We start from the raw sequence: 12,607 nt of genomic DNA on the forward strand, positions 1-12,607 counted from the left end.
AGTGTTGGTCATGTATCCAAGGCTCTAGGCAGATGGGGATGGCTAATACACAGGATCCTGAATCCTTGCCCAGCTTTCTACTGTGGTCTCAGTACTTGTGCTAAATCCACAAGGGGTGGAGATATATATATATATCTCCACATATACATACATACATACACACATTTTTTTTTCACAAGGGATATTTTTATAGAGAACATTAGAACTGAAAAATTATTTTTTAGAGCCTTGGTTGTATTACTGAGAATGCCTCAGTCTGGCCCTACCAGTCATCCCCTCCCCTGGGATGGATTCTCCCAGTGAGTCATACACATAAAAAACAAAAGCCAAATTAAGATACAAGGTTTTATGTGCATTCAACAATTACTTATTGAGCACTCCTCTGGATCACGCTTTTCCTGGCACTTATGAGGTTGTTCCAAGGCAGGAAGACAGAGAAGGAAAAGGTCAACATATGGATAAGTTAAATTTGATGATTTCTATGTGTTATAAAGACAATAAAGGAGGCTGATGTGTTAGAGCACGACTAGAGGGAAGCAGTTAGTATAACTTGGGTGGTCAGGGGATGCTTCCTAAACATTAGAAAGGGAGCTACTTGAAGATCTAGGAGGAGAGTTTCTGGATAGAGCCCTCAGTAGGTGCAAAGGTCTTGAGGCAGGACAGAACATGTAGCTGGAGTGTGGTGAATGAGGGGCAGGGTGATACAAAATGATGGAAAAGTATAGAAAGGGGTAGGCCACATACAGCCTTTTTGTGATAATGATCTTGTATTTTATTTTAAAAAGCATGAGGAATCTAGTAGAGAGTATTAGGTATGAGAGGACATGATCTACTTTGGATTTGAAAAGATAACTCTGGCTATTCTGTGGTGGATGGATAGAAGAAATTCCAGAGTAACAAGGAGGAATATTTATTTGGAGGCTTGAAGTAATTCTAGTGGAAGATGATGGAGTTTGGATTAGAGTCCCAACAGCGGAGATGGAGAATTGATAGATTTAGGTAATATTCAGGAGGCAAAGCCATAGGATTTGCTGATGGGCTGGATGTGAAGAGTGAAGGAAGAGGACAAGTTTAGGATGACTCTGAGATTTAGGTTTGAACAACTGAGTGGATCATGGTGTCATTAATTGAGATGGGAAATTGGCTGGGGGTAGGGAATCAAGAGTTCTGCTTTGATATGCTCAAACTTTGATATGCTTATTAACTGATTGCATGCTATCCCAGGACAAACTTCTCTGATAAAAGCTAGGTTAGTTGTACAGCTGAGCTAAAGACCTACATGGGCTCCTCTCCTTGCCCCTGAGCACCAAAACTCAGTAGGTGCAACCTACTTCCCTCTCTGTATGGCTAGGTATGAGCTATGTGGTGGGAAGTAATGCAAATGGCAGTGTCTACTGAGCATTGGTACACAACCTCTTCCAGTCACACCTTCACCAGTGACTGTGATGCAACTGATGTCCTTTAACAAAAGGCTGAGCAGAGGAGCAAAAATTCCACTTTCCTCAGAAACCCTTTCCTTTTCTTTTCCACAGTCAACCAGACGCATGGCTATTCCTTTAGGAGAAGAGATTGGCAGAGTGTTAAAGAGGTCCTTTTGGATAAATGAACCCTGTGCTCTATCCATATATACCATCGCTACTATCTATTCTCCAGTGGGAGCAGGGAGCAACGATCTAAAATTGGTTAGCACAAAACATTTCCTACAAAACCATGCCATTCTCTAGACTGAAATTCAATCTTTTTCTCTTTTATGTAGGATTTTCTTTTTTTTTATTTTTGCAATTTCACCTTTACTGAGGTATAATCAACAGAAATTTACTCCTGAATTATGTCCAGCCAAGTTATTAAACTTAGTCAATTAGAGATTTTAAAATAAGTACCATATTACTGCATTGCTCAAATACAATGACTGCTATGTAAAAATGTTCCAGATTTAACAATTCCACTATTGAAATTGTCGACCAGATAAATTAAAACCCCACTAGGAAATCAAAAGTCCCAAACAATGAAAGGAAGGAAGACAGATGACAGAAGGGAGAAACAGGTCCCATCCTGTCCTGACAGATGGGGGTAGATAAAGTAGAGACAAAATCAACCTCATCTGGGACTTTGGGATGAAGGAGTAAACTGAGGTACTGAGGGCAAGGAAGCATTTGCCCTTTTTTCTACTGAGACTTTAGAAGGAAACTACTTTGCATTATGGACCTACCATGGCCCCAAGAACATGAAGAGGGCAGAATGGCATGGCCAGGAATAAGTGTCCTTTGACCCCTCTATGGTATGGATACTGAACAGAGACCGTTTTGGCTGGATGGAATGGGAGGCAGAGAATCACTGGGGTCTGCAGCACTAAAGAGGAGGCCAAAGTGGCAGGTAGGGGCACAAGGCCTTGAGAGCAGAGACCACCAATTCATCAGCTTTAGAAGGAGATGTTGGCAGAATGCCTATGTGTGGGGCAGGGCAAGCCATACCCAGAAGATTCCAGCTTGAGCACATCCAAGAACCATTATTAAGCCAGGGGACTCCTTCCTTCTAATACCAAAATGCCACATAAGCCCTCCCTTCTATACCCAGATGCCACTTTGGAGAGAAGCAAAGGTAGAAAAAAAAATGAAACCCGAAGAGACTGAATTTATTTCTAGACTCTACTACTATCCAGTGGAGTGGAGGAGGGAGTGAGGCTTGTGGGGAAAACCAGACCAGTAACTAAGAAAGGAGCTAAATTTTATTTACATATCCCAATTTGTAAGGAAATTTGTGATTCTGTTCTGTATTCACTGTATACACTAATAATCCGAAGACCAATACTTTCATGGACTACTGCTCTGTAACTCACCTGAAACTCACTTATTTTTGTAGCTTTTCAGTCTAATTTGAAATCCTTATTCAGAAATAGGATAAATAGAGGGAAATGTCTGAAATGGGGGGAAAAAAGTACCAGTTTTACCCACTAATGTCTAAGAAGCTCTGGTATCTATAAGATAGGTACTATTATTATTCCATGTTACAGACGAGAAAACAGACACAGATTCAGTAAATTATCCAAGGTCACAAAGTCAGAAAATGGTAGAGCCAATTTATGAATCTAGACATTTGTCCTCAGAATTCATTCTCCTTACAGCTTTCCATTGCCTCTACCATACCAAATGTCGGCGGGGGGGGGGGGGGGTAGTGGAAAATAAGCATTCTCATGCACTGTTGGTAGATGGTTATCCTGGTGTAGTTATTCTGGGGAGCAATCTAGCAGCACTTGGTGAAATTAAATATACTATATGCTAAGGGAAACAAAAGCAAAAATAAACTATTGGGACTACATCAAAATAAAAAACTTCGGGGTGCCTGGGTGGCTCAGTCGGTTGGGCGTCCAACTTCAGCTCAGGTCATGATCTCATGGTCCGTGAACTCGAGCCCCGCATCGGGCTCCGTGCTGTCAGTTTGGAGCCTGGAGCCTGCTTCGGATTCTGTGTCTCCCTCTCTCTCTGCCCCTCCCCCACTCACGCTCTGTCTCTATCAAAAAATGAATAAACGTTAAAAAAATATTTAAAATAAAAAACTTCTGCACAGCGAAGTAAACAATCAACAAAACTAAAAGGCAGCCTACAGAATGGGAGAAGATATTTGCAAATGATATATCTGATAAAGAGTTAGTATTCAAAATACATAAAGAACTTATAGCATTCAACACACCCCCACCAAATAGTCTAATTTCTCCAAAGAAGACATTTCTCCAAAAAAGACAGTCAGATAGCTAACACACATACATGAAAAGATGGTCATCATCACTTATCAGGGAAATGCAAATCAAAATTACAGTGAGATATCCCTCACACCAATCAGAATGGCTAAAATCAATAACACAAGAAAAAAGTCTTGGCGAGGATATGGAGAAAAAGGAATCCTATTGTACTGTTGGTGGGAATGCAAACTGGTCTAGCCACTATGGAAACACAGTATGGAGATTTCGCAGAAAGTTAAAAATACAACTATCCTACCATCCAGCAACTGCACTATTAGGTATTCACTGAAAGAATACAAAAACACTAATTCAATGGGATATATGCACCCTGATGTTTACAGCAACATTATCCACAATAGCCAAATTATGGAAGCAGCCCAAGTGCTTATTGATTAATGAATGGATAAAAAAGAGGTGGTACATATATACAATGGAATATTAGTCATAAAAAGAATGAAATCTTGTCATTTGCAACAACATGGATGGATCCAGAGGGTATAATGCTAAGCAAAATAAGAGAAAGACAAATACCATATGATCTCACTCATATGTGAAATTAAAAAAAAAAAAAAAAAACAAGCAAAGGGAAAAAAAAGAGACAAAGCAAGAAACAGATTCTTAACTAAGAGAACTTTTTATATAGGTAACTCTGATAGAGGGGAAGTGGGTAGAGGTAAGGGTTAAATAGGTGATAAGGATAAAGGAGTGCACTTGTGGTGAACAATGGGTAATTAAAATAAAAACTTAAAATATATATTTACTATCTTCTAGCAATTCTGCTCCCAGGTTTATGTCTTAGTGGGTTACACACAAAGTGAGTGAGGATGTGTTCTCTCCTACTCTACTTTTTAAAAGAATTTGTGTTGGATTGACATTTCTTCCTTCCTTAAATGGTTGATAGAATTTGCCAGTAAAGCCATCTAGGCCTGGAGTTTTTAGTTTTGTTTTTGTGGGGGGAAGTCTTAAATTTTAAATTCAACTTTAGTAGATTTAAGGCTATCAGGTTTTTTATTACTGGATTTTGAGAGTTCTTTATATATTCTAGATACTAATCCTTTGTCAGATACATAGTTTGCAAATATTTTCTCCCAGTCTGTAGCATTCTCTTAACAGGATCTTTCACAGAGCAAAGATATTTAGCTTTGATGAAGTCCAATCTATCAATTTTCTTTTATGGATCATACTTTTGATGTCAAGTTTAAAACTCTTTGCCTTACCATAGATAGCAAAGATTTTCTCCTGTGTTTCTTTTCTAAAGTTCTTTTATTGTTTTATACTTTACATTTAAGTCCATGATCTATTTTGAGTTAATTTCTGTATAAGGTGTGAGACTAGATCAAGGTTCATTTTTTTGCCTATGGATGTCCAAGTTCTCCACCTCCATCTGTTGAAAAGGCTTTCTCCCACTTAATTGCTTTTGCATCTTTGTCAAAAATCAGTTGGGCATAGTTGTGTGGGTCTATTTCTGGGTTTTCTATTCCATTCTACTGATTTATGTGTTTATCCCTCCCTCCACCAATACCACAATCTTGATTATTGTAGCTATATAGTAAGTCTTAAAATTGGGTAGACTGATTCCTTCTACTTTATTATTCTCTTTTCAAAACTGTCTACTTATTCTAGTTCCCTTGTCTTTCCATACAAATTTTAGAATAATCTTGTCTGTGACTACATAAAATCACACTGGGATTTTGATAGGAATTGTGTTCCACCCTCTGGTTTGCGTATGTACACAAATGATATCTTTACCATGTTATGTTTTGCAATCTGTGAACACGGTCGGTCTCTACATTTACTTAGATTTTTTACTTCTTTCATCAGCATTGTATAGTTTTTAGCATAAAAGTCCTATAAATGTATTTTAGGTTTACAACTAAATATTCAATTTCTCTGTGAGCAAGTGTAAATGGTAATTTCAATTTCAGTGTCTACATATTCACTTTTAGTGTACAAAACCATGGTTTTTTTTTTTTTTTTTTTTTTTTGTATGTTTATCCTATATCTTGTAACCTTGTTGAACTCATTTATCCTGGGAATCTTTTTGTAGATCCTTTAGAATTTTCTATATAGACAAACATGTCAACTGTAAAGAGGAACAGTTTGAGTCTTCTGTTCTGTATGCCTTTTATTTCCTTTTCTGTATTGCACTAGCTAGAACTTCTAGCACTAATTTGAGTAAGTGGTGAATCCTTGCATTCCAGGTAAGTATTCCATTTTTTCACCATTAAGTGTAATGTTAATATAGATTTTTAAAAAAGAGATATCCCTGGGGTGCCTTGGTGTCTCAGTCGGTTAAGCGTCCAACTCTTGATTTGGGCTCAGGTCATGATCTCACAGCTTGTAAGATTAAGCCCCACATCAGGCTCTGTGCTGATGGCGTGGAGCCTGCTTGGGCCTTTTCTTTCTCCATCTCTCTCTGCTCCTTCCCTGTTCGTGTTCTCTCTTTCTTTCTCTCTCTCAAAATAAATAAACATTAAGAGAGAGAGATTTTCTGAAGTTGAGGAAATTCCTCTTTATTCCTAATTTTCTTAGTTTTTAACATGAATGGGTGTTGAATTTTGTCAAATGCCTTTTCTGTATCAACTGATGTAGTCCTGTGTTTTGTTTTGTTTTTCTCTTTAGCCTTTAAATATGGTGAATTACATTGATTTTCTACTATTGAACTAGCCTTTGTATTACTGGAATAAACTCCATTTGGCCATGGCATCTAATTCTTTTTTATATATTGCTGTTTTCTATTTGCTATTATTTTGCTAAAGATTTTTGTGATTATATTCATCAGGGATATTGGTCTGTAGTTTTCTTTGTTTATACCATCTCTTCCTGGTTTTAATATCAGAGTAATACTAGCTTCATAAACTGAATTGGGAAGTGTTCCTTTCAATTTTCTGAAAAAGATTGTGTAGAATTAGTGTTATTTCTTCTTTAAACACTTGATAGAATTCCCCAGTGAGACAATCTTGCCCTAAAATCCTTTTTCTTGGGAGTTTTAAAATAGTAAATTTAATTTCCTTAACAGTTCATAGGGTTAAATTAGTTCATATTGCATGAGCTGTAATACTTTTTTTTGAGGAATTGTCCCATTTTAACTACACTGCCAAATGTATGTCTATACAGTTGTTTACAGTATTACTCTATCTTTATATAGTTATGTCTGCAAGGTCTATAGTAATATTTGTTGTTTCACTCCAGATATTGGTAATTTGTGTTTCTCTTTGTTAGTCTTTTTAAAGGTTTGTAATTTTACTGATCTTTTCAAAGAAACAGGCCTTTGTTTCATTGGTTTGTTCCACTATTGTTTTGTTTTTTTTTAATTTTTTAACGTTTTTCTTTATTTTTGAGAGAGAGACAGACAGAGCATGAGCAGGGGAGGGTTAGACAGAGAGGGAGACACAGAATCTGAAGCAGGCTCCAGGCTCCAAGCTGTAAGTGCAGAGCCCAATGCGGGGCTCAAACTCACAGACTGCAAGATCATGACCCGAGCTGAAGTTGGATGCTCAACCTACTGAGCCACTCAGGTGCCCCAGTTCCACTGTTCTTCTATTTTCAATTTCATGGATTTCTGCTCCTACCTATATTATTTCTTCTGTTTGCTTTGGGCTCATTTTACTCTTTTCCACCCCTGGATTATCAAGGTGGGAACCTTGACTATCTTTCTAATAATGTATGCTTTTAGTGCTAAAAATTTCCCTGTCAGCATTGCTTTAGCTATGTCCCACAAATTTGGATATATTTATTGTATTTCAATTTTCATTACATTCAATGTAATTTTTTATTTCCCTTTTGACTTCTCTTTGACCAATGGATTATTTGTAAGTACACTGTTTAGTTTCTGAATATTTGGAGATTTTCCTGTTACTGATTTCTAGTTTGATTTTGTTGTGGCCAGAGAACACTCATATATTATTTCATTCTTCTTTTTTTTAATTTTTAAAAATGTTTTTATTTATTGGGGGGGGGGGGCAGAGGCAGAGAGAGAGGGAGACACAAAATTCAAAGCAGGCTCCAGGCTCTGTGCTGTCAACACAGAGCTGGAAGCGGGGCTCAAATCCACAAACTGTGAGATCATGACATGAGCCCAAATCCGAGGTTTAACCGACTGGGCCACCCAGGCACTCTGATTTCAATTCTTCTAAATTTGTCAAAATTTACTTTATGGCCCAAGATAGAGCCTATGTATGTTCCATGAACACTTGAAAATGTGTATTTTCTTGGGTGGAATAGTCTATAAATGTCAGTTAGATCCTATTGGTTCACAGTGTTAAGTCCTTCTGTATACTTGTTGTAAGATTTTCTGTCTTGTTTAACCAGTTGTTGAAAGGGGTGTTGAAGTCTCCAACTGCATTGTGGTTTGGCCTAATTTCTTTTTTCAGCTATGTCAGTTTTATGTCACATATTTTGTACAATGTTGTTTGGTATATACACATTTACGATTGTTATGTCTTCTTGCTGCAGATTCATTTATCATTACATAATGTCCTTCCCTGTCTTTGCCAAATTTTCCTCTTAGGTCTACTCTATCTGATATTAACATAGCCACTCCTGGTTTAATTAATTTTTGCATGATAAATCATTTTCACCCTCTTACTTTCAATTTGCCTATACTGCAACATTAAAAAAAATTTTAACATTCATTTACTATTGAGAGGCAGAGAGAGACAGAGTGTGAGTGGGGGAGGGGCAGGGAGAGAGGGAGACACAGAATCCGAAGCAGGCTCCAGGCTCTGAGCTGTCAGCACAGAGCCCGACACGGGGCTCGAACCCACAAACTGCAAGATCATGACCTGAGCCGAAGTAGGACGCTTAACAGACTGACCCACCCAGGCGCCCCCCCCCATACTGTAACCTTTAAATTGAGTTTCTCATAGACAAAGTAGTCATCTGCTCATCTCTGTTAATTGGTATGTTCAGTTCATTAACATAAAATTTAATTATTGCTATGTTAGGAAGTCAAGTTGCCATTTTTTTCTTTTCTGATCGCTTCCCCCGATTTTTGCCTGTTTTCTTTTTTGTCCCTTCTACAGGTTAGAATTCTATTTTATCTATAGTGATTTTGAGTTTATATATTTGTATAGCTTCTCAGTTGTTGCTATATGTATTGCATTATAAACGCATTACTCAACATGGTCTACTGGTGTCATTTTACCAGTTCAAGAGAAGTATAGAAACCTCACCTCTCTTTATCCTTCCCCATTTATAATTATCTTAAATATTTCCCCTACATATATTTAGAACATCAGACAGCATTATAACTTTTGCTTCAACCATTAAACACAATTCAGAGAACTGAATTGTGAAAGCTAGTTCAATTTGCACATATTTTGTTCACATGCTCTTTCATCTTTATGTTCCAAGATTTATCATTTCCTTTCCACTTGAATAACTCCTTTTAACCATTATTTTAGGGTAGGTTGCTGGTGACAAATTCTCTTAGTTTTCCTTCATCTGAGAATGTCCAAATTTCCCCTTTATTCCTGAAGAATATTTTCACTGGGTATACTATTCAGAGTTAACAGTTCTTTTCTTTCAAACCCTAAAAAATACTGTACCACTCCCTATGGCTTCCATGGTTGACAAGAAATCTATTGTCAATCAAATTGTTTTTCCCCCCTTAGGTAAGCTATCATTTTTCTTTTGCCACTTTCAACATTTTTATTATTTTTTTTTTAGTTTTCAGAAGTTTAATTTTTTTTTTTCACATTTATCTTGTTCAAGGTTCAGTCTATTTCTTGTCTCTGACCAAACTTTGGGAAGTTTTCAGCTGTTTTTCATTAAGTGCTTTCTCGGCTCCTTCTGGGATTTTGATGACACAATATTAGACCTTTTGTTACAGTCCCACAGGTTCCTGAGGGCCTGTCCATTTCTCTCAGTCTATTTTCCCGGTTACTCAAATTGAGTAATTTGTATTGTCCTTTTCTTTTCGCTTTTAGTTATTTATACTTTTCAATTCTAGAATTTCCATTTGATTTCTGTCTCTGGGAAGGTTCCTTATCTGTATATTCATTGAGGCCATACTTTAGTTTCTTATACATATTTTCCTTTCATTGCTTGAATGCACTAATAACAGCTACTCTGAAGTATTTGACAGCTAAATCCAACATCTGTGTCCGCTGGAGTTAATTTCTATTGAGTGTCTTTTACCCTGAGTATAAATTACTGTTTATAATTTAATGTTTTTATAACAGGGTTATAACTTTCTGTTTATTTGTATGTCTGGTAATTTTGGTTAAAAGCTGGTTATTGTGGATAATATGTTGTAGTAAGTTTTCATTCTGTTATATTCTAAAAATTTGTTATTGGTATTGTTATAGCAGGCATTCTGGGGTGGGAGCAGGCCTAAATTGCAAATTTTTTATTTCCTGTGTTGTGTAACAGTAGATGTCTCTGCTTATTTTTTAGCTTATAGCAGCAGCATGCTTTTTTTTTTTTTTTTTTTTTTTTTTTTTTTTTTTTTGTAAGCCTGGTCTAGAACATCTCACCTGCACATTTACAGTTTAGTCACTGGCCAAGGATCTAGGCAGAATTTGGCTCAGATTTTGGGGCTCACCTCCTCTACAGTCCTTTTGCTTCTGGGGTTTCCCTTTTAAATTTCCAGCTGCTCTCCACTACTGAACCCTGTCCTCTGACACTTCAGTTGCCATCCAAGCTGGACATAAATTGAGGAATGCACTCAGTCAAAAAGCAAATTTGCACACACAGTGCACTTCTGTCATTCAGGGGTAGACTCTTCTCTGGACTCTGCCAGTTTTATGTGTTAGGTCCCCCTAAGTCTCCTCTATATGCATGTGTATTTTAGCAGTCATGCAAAGGTTTGGGCAGAATTTATGTTCATATTTTGGTTTCACCTCTCATGGCACTCTCTCACTTCCAGGATTTCTGCTCTTAAATTTCCAGCTGCTTTACCAGCCCTGAACTCTGTCCTCTATTTTGAGCCAGTATGGCTGTGGTTTTTTGCCTTTGGAACTGGTGGATGCTGTGGGACTGGGAAAGACTTTCAGGCAAAGACCACAAAATCATAATTTTTATCCATTGCAGTTGAAGTATTTTAAGGGTAAATTCTCCTCTAGTTTTTGCCTGCTTTTCTTCACTTTTCAGTGTCTTCAAATAGTTGTTCTTTGGTTTATATTTTGTTCAGATTTTATAGTTGTTAATTTTGTTATATTTTATAGTGGAATAACCAGCCTGACAAATTAAGTTGAACTCTGGAAGCAGGACTCACACATATATATTTAAGAGAACACTTATAAGAAAATTCTTTACTCAATTTTTTTGTGGTCACAAGGATTTGCATAATCTAAATGTCCTTAACTAGGGAAATGGATATGTTAAATGTTCTAAACAGACACTCTGGAACACTAAACAGACATCAGAGGCAAATAAGCCTAGATCCTAGGGGTGCAGTACTGAATAAAACAGATCGAGTCCTTGCTGTCTTGGAACTTACACTGTAGTGTGAAGAAATACGCACTAATCATATAAACAAATAAATATGCAATTTAAAAGGTGATGATAAATTCCTTGAAGAAAAACTAAGTGTGGTATGGCAGTAGAGAGGGGGACTATAAAAACTGACTTTTCAACAGAGATTTGAATGAAGTGCCTAAGTGAGCCAGGTAGATATCATGGAAATAACATTCTACATAGATGCACAATGACCCGGAGGCAGGGAGGCATGCTGAGAATATTCAAGAAATAGCAAGATAGACGGTATTTCTGAAAAGGCATGAGTAAAGGGAGTGAATGTTAGATAACTGGAATCCAGAAAACACAGGGCCTCTTAGGAAACAGTAAGAATTCTGGACTATGTTATGAGTGAGATGGGAAGCCATTAGAGCATTTGAAGAGGAGGAAGAGTGAGTCAAAGGTACATATAGCAACATGCACAGCACTTAAAAGCATTGTGGTGAGAAAAGATTTATAGGAAAATATCATTTATGTTCACTCATGAGCATAGCTGCAAAAGTCCTAGACAAAATATTACCAAAATGATTTTAGCAATGTATAAAGAGAATAATAATCAACTAAGGTGATTTTATTCTAAAAATTCAAGGTTGATTTCACACATGAAAATGAATCTATTACTTGCTACACTGAACAAAATTATATATATATGATCATCTCAATTCAGCAGTATTTGACAAAATTCGAAGTCCAATTCATGATAAAAATAATAGCAACAGAAAAGCACATCATTAATCTGATAACCACTAATCAGAACCTCAATGCAAATATCATACCCAATGATGAAATACTGAAAGCTTTTCTTTCAAGTTTAAGAATGAGAGAAGGACTTCCACCAACATCACTTCCCCTGAACATAGTAAGAGACCTTCTGGGTTGTTCACAGCATTATTTGCAGGGACCACAAGCTGGATGTTAGGCAGTTCACCAACCTTATTTGTCTTCCCCCTGAGCACACAATAGGAGTACACTTTCTCACCAACTACAGAGTTCTACATGGAGAACTCTACAAGGAGACTTGTTTTGGCCAATTACATAGGGGCAAAAAGGGCTGAAACTTTGGGTGCCAGGGAGTGATTTCCCTCGTTCCCTTTTCTTTCCTAGTGATTTTGGAAGCGTGCATTGCATTAGCTAGGGTTCCTGAGTGACCACGAACAGTCCCTGCCTCCAGCAATAGTAAGAAATTATCTTCTGTGGAGTTAAGACATTAACATTCTGGATTTTAATTTCCTGCAGCATGGCACAGCCCATTTTGATTGATATACAACTCAAATTTACCTAAACAATTGAATTAATCAATCATGGTTTACAATCATAATTTACTTACAGGATACTTCTATAGTAATAACAGTGAATGAAATTCATTTGTACTCAACAACATGGATGAGTCCCATAAACAATGCTGAGTGA

General features: G+C 37.1%; 1 protein-coding gene across 1 annotated transcript in view; it reads right to left on the minus strand.

Moving 5' to 3' along the window:
* The window catches only part of RRP8 (ribosomal RNA processing 8), a 59,681-nt gene that overhangs the window by 31,826 nt on the left and 15,248 nt on the right, over positions 1–12,607 (minus strand). The window lies entirely within an intron of this gene.

This window comes from Leopardus geoffroyi, chromosome D1 (assembly GCF_018350155.1).
Source record: "Leopardus geoffroyi isolate Oge1 chromosome D1, O.geoffroyi_Oge1_pat1.0, whole genome shotgun sequence".
In the NCBI taxonomy this organism is placed as follows: Eukaryota; Metazoa; Chordata; class Mammalia; order Carnivora; family Felidae; genus Leopardus; species Leopardus geoffroyi.